The sequence below is a fragment of the Trachinotus anak genome, unplaced genomic scaffold (assembly GCF_046630095.1).
Source record: "Trachinotus anak isolate AG129_WGS33_773 ecotype Australia unplaced genomic scaffold, CSIRO_AGI_Tana_v1 ptg000011l, whole genome shotgun sequence".
NCBI lineage: Eukaryota > Metazoa > Chordata > Actinopteri > Carangiformes > Carangidae > Trachinotus > Trachinotus anak.
The window spans coordinates 15,811,589-15,817,586 of NW_027273862.1; positions in this window are offsets into that span (position 1 = coordinate 15,811,589).

The window sequence follows — 5,998 nt, forward strand, 5'->3', positions numbered from 1 at the left end:
TATTTATTTCCATTTTGTCATTTTCTCTTTTCATCATTTTTTAAATTTGATTTTTGTTTTTGCTCAAGATCCATTTCATTCCAACCACCAGTGCCACAATCTCAGTATCAACACAAAATGAAATCAACTCAAGTATTTCTACATGACTTAGACTTTTGTTCTTGGAGTTTTATTTTAAAAATCCTCTTCTCCTTCTCATACAGATGTCACTTTCTCACTCATACCTGTCCATCAATAAAAAACTATGAACACAGGTGAGAAGGCGGTTGTCCCACACTTGAATGCTTCAGATCAAAGAGTGCAATGTACAAACATTTTTCTGTATTTTAAGAGCTGCACATGGATTTAAGTTAATTTAAAATGTCCCTTACTTGGTTGCAAGTTCACAAGACTTGATTTGATTCAGTCTCTCAATTTAAATTAAATTAATCATTTTCAAAATTACACATGAAATATAAATAATATTTAGCTTATGTGTAATATAACTTCACTATGTGGTGCATATTGACTTTTCTTGTGGGTTTCAAGGTCAGAAACCTTTCCTGGATAAACCAAAGGAAAACATATGGGCCCTCCTGCCTTTCCTTCAATTCAAACTTTATTTTGCCTTCTCCATCTGACGTCTTGTTGCCATGTCTTGTCACAGCCCACGTCTCATTTCACACAGGAAACAGCATGCCGTTTAGACAGTCGATACATCTTACAACTTTAACGATAGTTCAGTTGTGCTGCTGGCTTTGTAGTCATTTCTGCACAAATTGTGACAGTGTTGATTTGCATATTTTCTTTCCCTTTTTTTTTTTTTTTTTTTTTTTTTTTTTTTTTTTTTTTAAAGAATGTGGAAGTTGGGACTTTGAAATGGACACCTTGAGCTTTCTGTTGTACAGTTTTATCTCAGTCTGTCATGGCTGGTCAGGAAATGTGCTGGTGAAATGCTTCAACAATGTCTCTCTTTTCAGTATGTGCTCCTAACACTATTTGTCTGCTGGGAATTGTTAGGATAATGACCTAAAAACAAAATCTATTCTGTCTTTTAATTTTAAGCCTCCAGCATTATATTTTGTTTATTGTTCAAATAAAGGATTGTGCAAAAAGCAGTTTGCTAATGAGGTGTAGTCAGAAGACTACTGGGCTTTCTTATAATACAGTGAATACTGAAAACATCTGCAGTCTCTGGATCGTGGACTGGCCTACAGAACAATGTGCACAATAAACCAAAACAATCCATAGAGTCTTGGTGTACCACACGTTGTTAATTGGTCTCTTGTTTCTATATGTCAATATATACTATGTGTAGTATTTGTAGTGTCTCATCTCCCCCTCCTGTGGTCTAACTGGCTCCCTCGGTGCCCACAGTGTTCTCTTTAGGGCCATGGCTGTTTGTTTTAATGGGAAGCAGACCCATCATTGAAAAATTTGCTATGTAAGGTTTTTCTTCCCTTTTAGTATTCCTTACTATTTATTCTCTCTTTACTATAGCTCAACCGTCCACTGAAATGTGGCTTTGCTCTCAAACTTACAATCAAGCATAGTATTTTCCTTGTTAATGTCAGAAGGCAACTAAAGGAGATCTTTTTTTTTAACAGGCCCAGAGCCTGAAGAGAAAATTACATGTTTGAACACCCACTGATAGACCACCTATACTCAGAAGTGTCTCCTCCTGCCATTCTTAAATGATGATGGTGTATGTACGTTAGCCTGCTCCTCATGGGCCTTTTTAAGACGAGTGGTTTGTTGAAACTGCGTAGGACCTATTTTTCAACACAAGCCAGTAATTTTAATGGTCATAACATTGCAGGGTCCAGTGTGGGCATAGAACAAGATTGAGGCACGTGCTTCATGTTTTTTTTTTTGGTCATTTTAAGGCACCAAGGATCAAAATAATTATTTGGAGTGGAGATGAGCAAAACAAAATCCAGGGCTGTCTTGACGCAACAAATTCAAACCACATGCAGCAGCAGATGAAAACATGTTACATCTGTATGTCTTGCTTCACAAACAATGTCTTGTAACTGTGTTGATTTATTTGTTTTCGTAGACAGGAGACAACCATCAGACCTGCTACTGAAACAGCAACCACCACAGCTCAATATCAAACAAGTGCACTGAAAATGTCCTAACATCCGTAAAGCCTATATCACCAAATTAGAAACATGCGAGCTGTGATCTAAAACATTATTTCCCATTGCTCATTTTAACGCTGTGTTAGTGGTTAAAGTGTACACCATACATTTGACTTACCCATGAACATGCAAGAGCCTTTTACAACTTGAAAATGCATCTTACATTTTTGAGCCAGAACTACTTGTGAAGTGTGATGCTACCACCATATGCAAGCCAGAAGCAGTCAGATGGCTTTTGTCTAAAGGCTAAATGGATGCAGGTTCCAAAACACATTGAAGTTACAGTTTCAGAATCAAGGCAGCTAATTTCCCTTTCTTGATGTCTCAGTGGTGAGTTTGAAATTTTCAGTTAAAGCACACAGACAGGTGACAAAGAAAACAACTCAGTAAATGAATTGGGAAGTGAATGTAAATTCTGTCATACAGGGTAAGATTTGTCACTGAATGGTTTGGTGATCATGACAACAAAGTATCATAGTATGGCCTCTACACTCACCAAATATAAAGGACTGGCCTGTCTTCCATTGGTACCAGTCTTTTGTTCAGGATGTTACCTTAAGGAAAATTCTCTACTCAGCATTCTCATCTTGTATTATTACATTTGACTGATCAGGTCTTCCATCACCTCTCTCACATAGGGCACATTAAAAAAAGAAAGAAAAAAGAATGCATTTCCTGTTTCATTAGAAGCCACCCTCTGGTTTGTTTTCATAATCAGCCTCGTACACCATATGGTCTTCTCATTCATTCTCTCACAGTTTTCCTCCTCCGCATCTCATTTTTGTGTCTTGTTTAGAGGTTCACCAGCACTCCACATTTTCTAAGGAAAGTAAATAATATGGCAACCAGAGCTTCAAGCACCTCAGCAAACCCCCGTCCAAATAAACCAGCTCTCAGTTTAGTGTATGGAGAGTAGTCTCTGCAGTGTGTGTGTGTGTGTTGTGGAAGGTGATTCCCCTTGAACACTACAAAAACCTGCTGAAGATTATATAATGTCAAAAGGTAAACAAGAGAAGGATGTTTGAATTATGTAATCCCACTGTTGTCTTCAACTGAGACTAATGTAGAGTTGTAAGTTTCCAGTTTCCACTTGGTCTGTTATGAATGATATCTCTTGGTTGATGCAGATGAGTAATGAAGAACAAAACATTTAAACAAAAAAATTAAAGACATCAATAAGACAGGGTGTTATACCGGCAAGCCATTAAATAAAATATCAGATTTGTGTTTTTAAAGGTCTGTGTATAAAGTCTTTGCAAAGAACATGATACAATAACAGTTTCTCACAGCAAATTGGTTGGTATTTGTGGATGGTCTCACTTCACCCACAAAGAGAAAATATTTGTTAGAGAGGAAATGATTTAAAAAAAAATATGGCAGCACACCAAAAATGCACAAACATCTTTGACAAATAGGAAATATGGTTTAAAGTTAAGCTTACACTTGTTATAATCAGAAACATCAAAATGATGATCTGTACACAAAAATAAAGTGTGATTCCACTAAGCCAGAACAGATGTATTATTACTCTTCAGACAGAACCAAACTGTGTCCCTCCTTGACTGCTGTGGCTGAAGAAACTGAAGACTGTTTATGATCATGTGTGCAGGAAGTTGAATAACCAGACTCTCTATGTTCCAATTAAATGTCATACTTTCAATTCGATCAAAGCCAGGATGATGACGCACATTTTACAGAGATAGAACTTATATTTTATATATATATATATATATATGTGTGTGTGTGTGTGTGTGTGTGTGTTTGTGTGTGTGTGTATACACATACACACATATATAAATATATATATATGTGTGTGTGTGTGTGTGTATGTGTATATATATATATATATATATGTGTGTGTGTGTGTGTGTGTGTGTGTGTGTGTGTGTGTGTGTGTGTATAAAAAATATGTGGTGTCACCTTTCACACATACATAATATTTAGCATTTCCAGGTAGTTAGCTTGGTAGGGTAAATTTAGATGGAGCCCATCAGGTCATGCTGTGAGCTTGATCTTTAGGTTTTCTTTTCTTATGTCTCAGAAATGTGATTTTCCTGTGAACATCTCACTACAGACCGCAGCCATCCCTGCTAGCATCTCTGCAGGACATTTAAGAAGAAAAGCAGATGCATGATGGGCCAGACTTCCTGTCAAACATGTATTTTGCCTGAGTGCTAAGCCCAAACAGGCAGAGTCCTTGTGGGAAGAAAATCTGTCTGAGGGTTCAGTTTGCTGGCATTCCTCCTGAGTGACCGTGTTCTAGTAAATATCTGAAATCACGCTCATGGTGGAATAAAATGTGAACTATGTGGGTCACAACACAGCGAGCCGTCCGTTGGATCAGGTAGGAGATAGGACCCTGAAACATGATGACACCCATTTGAGAGCAGGAGATGCTTTAGCCTGTGCCAGCTAGGCCGGCTCTCTTCCCTGCTTTATTCTCTCAACACCTGACCTAAGTTATGTGAAGCATTTACATATTGATTTACTGATGAACCCTGTAATATGATGATCCAAATAAAGTTGATGGGTTTTATAATAGGTTCCCTTAATTTTTTTTGTTCCAGACAAACCACAGAAACTGATTGCGCTTGATTTGCCCACCTAGTGAAACTGCAGTCTATAAAATGAGTTGGGATGGTCTGCCAATTCAGTGTCAATGCACAAAAACGGAACTTTCTGTAAGGAGTAAAACCAACAGCGTTATCTTCCACTCCTGTTTCCTACATGTGGATGGACTTGTGTTTGGATAATTGATTTGTCAAGGCAGCTGCTTCCTACTCAAAAACCATGAGGATTCATTCATTGCTGTGAGTGGGAAGGAATGAAAAACATGTATATTGTACCTTAATTGACTTTTGACACCCCTGGTTTGTAAGGGACATAGTAGGAAGGAGGACTAAGAGGTATTGTCTGAGAGTTTTTAACATTACTATAAGTGGTGCTGGAAGATTTGTAAGGTTTGTGGTGAAGAAACACAACTACAGCAAAACAAAACAAATATGTCAAAACTAAATATGTGGTCACTTAAAAAGCAAGAAAATGCACTTAAATTAATGACAGAAATGGCCCATATCATTTTGACAGATCTTACACATCTCTTTATGCATCACATTATTACAAGTATCGATGCCTCTTTCAAAATAAGGCACCATTTACAAAGGGTATAAAAGTTGTCACTAATGTTAGTAATCCCTGATAAATCATTTACTAATGCTTTACAGATCAGTGATCACTCATTTACAAGAACAGGACCACAACCCAGGTTTTAATGTCACTCACAACCACAGACTTGATGATTACAGCCTGCATAATGACTTAGGCACATTTGCATTATTACCAAATGGAAAGGATAAATTACAGCCAATACATTTTTCACGGCCTGGCAACCCCAACTCGTTTATAGCTTATACCTCATTTATAAAGTATTAGTAAACTATTTATTAACCATTTAAAAGAAGATATTTCGTTCTAACTTATTGATCCCTTTATGAATTATTAAAAAGCACCATAACCCAGATATTGCTGTCAAATGGGTTATGAGTAACGGCCGTGGAGTCCAGGGTAATGACACTTTTCTTTTTAAAACTTTGTTACAATGACTTCGGGTCTGTCAGTTGTGGGTCTCCCTGTTCACCGCCGCCCCCTGTTAAATTTGTGGTAATGTTTCAAGCGTGTGTGGAGCTGCTTGAGAAGATACATGTCCGGGTAATAACTGTCACTCTGTGATTCAAAGATGCTGATCTATCTGCCTGCAGCTGACTCGGCTGACAGTCGCTGATTTACAATATCTGCAGATTTCCAACCGACATTAGGCTGCGCGTCATCGGGCGCACACTGCGCGCTCTTTGCCAGGAACATAGCCTACTTCAGGG